We start from the raw sequence: 1371 nt of genomic DNA, 5'->3' as shown, positions 1-1371 counted from the left end.
AGTGCCTTATTTTATAATTTTAATCAAGCTTTTTATTTAATCAGGTTCTTACATTTAGTCTGTACATGGACTCAGTTATTTACAGAATACAGGCTCGCCTAAGGGAGATGTGAAACAATGGCTGTTTCTGGTTACAACAGCAAATAGACAATCATTTTTTCTAGGTAATCATAAAAGTAAACATACTGAGAATTGGTGAGCTAAAAAAAAGTTTTAATTTTTTTTTCCAGTTTTCTTCTTGTGGAAGGTAGTTACCTACATAATTCCCCCTAGGCAAAAGGAGCATTCCTCATCTTTCCCACCCATGCCCATTCCATCGTATACATAATTACCTCAAACTATCTTGAGAGCAAAGACTGCTAACTGTCATCCAAGATCCACTCTCTATTTATCCTCAAGGTTCTAACTGTAGGCAGCATTGTAACTTTCTATGCAGAAATCAGAGACTGCCTTAACCAGTTTACCTGGTGGCTAGGTCTTGCCGTTCTATGATGCTATGGTCAATGGAATGCAAGCAGAAATTGCACATACCAACTTTCAAACATGGACTTGAAAAGGATATTGCTTGTGTAGTGATTTTCTCTCTTCTCCTTCCCATGGGCTACAATGTAATGTTGTACCAGTCAGACAGCTTCAGTCATGTGACAAGGACACCACCCTATGGAATGGTAGAGCAATGAAATGGAAGGAATCTGGGTCTCTGGAACAGAACCTCTAACCTGCCCTGGAACACTGACCTACTCTAAATTGTTATGAGAGTGAAAAATAAACATCAATCTTGTTTGAACCACAGTACTTTTGTTACAGCAGATTCTCCTTTACCCTAAATTCAGAAATCTTGGCCTTATAGAGAACATGATAGATTGGACTGTTTTCAGTGAATATTCTCTCATCTCCCCTGTCCAAATACTTAGAATTTGTCCAAGTAACTGACTTTGCTCAAGAGAGAGAGCGAGCGCACACGAGAGAGAGAATTAACACAAGCAGGGGTTTTATGAATTTGCGTGTCACCCTTGCACAGAGGCCATGCTAATCTTCTCTGTATCATTCCAATTTTAGTATAAGTGCTGCCCAAGAGAGCACTGCAAGCAGAGATTTTAAATCAGCTTGCCTTCTTGCCTTCCTATAATCTTCCATGAGAAGAGCATGCCTCAGGTAGCCACTGGTCCGTGAAAAAAGGGGAAATGTAAGGGAGACCCATATCCATGTATCCAACCATGATGCCAAAACCACACGAGCCCAGATGAGGCATGGCCATTCCATTAACAAGAACACAAATGCTTATTTTTCTAAGCTATTGAATTTGGGAGGAAGGGCATAGGGTGAAGTTGGGCAACATTATTGAAGCAACATGCAATACTGAAAAGAATA

General features: G+C 40.0%; 1 non-coding gene across 1 annotated transcript; it reads right to left on the bottom strand.

Annotated features, from left to right (window-relative positions):
* Window positions 1–976: 976 nt before the first annotated feature.
* Window positions 977–1083, bottom strand: LOC122474108. The gene has a single exon (XR_006294800.1). It is a non-coding gene; the product is annotated as a U6 spliceosomal RNA (small nuclear RNA).
* Between the last annotated feature and the right edge of the window lie 288 nt (window positions 1084–1371).

Source organism: Prionailurus bengalensis, chromosome B4 (genome assembly GCF_016509475.1).
Source record: "Prionailurus bengalensis isolate Pbe53 chromosome B4, Fcat_Pben_1.1_paternal_pri, whole genome shotgun sequence".
Classification (NCBI taxonomy): domain Eukaryota; kingdom Metazoa; phylum Chordata; class Mammalia; order Carnivora; family Felidae; genus Prionailurus; species Prionailurus bengalensis.
Note: the sequence above shows the minus strand (reverse complement) of the source record. Positions and strands in the feature narration are given on the sequence as shown.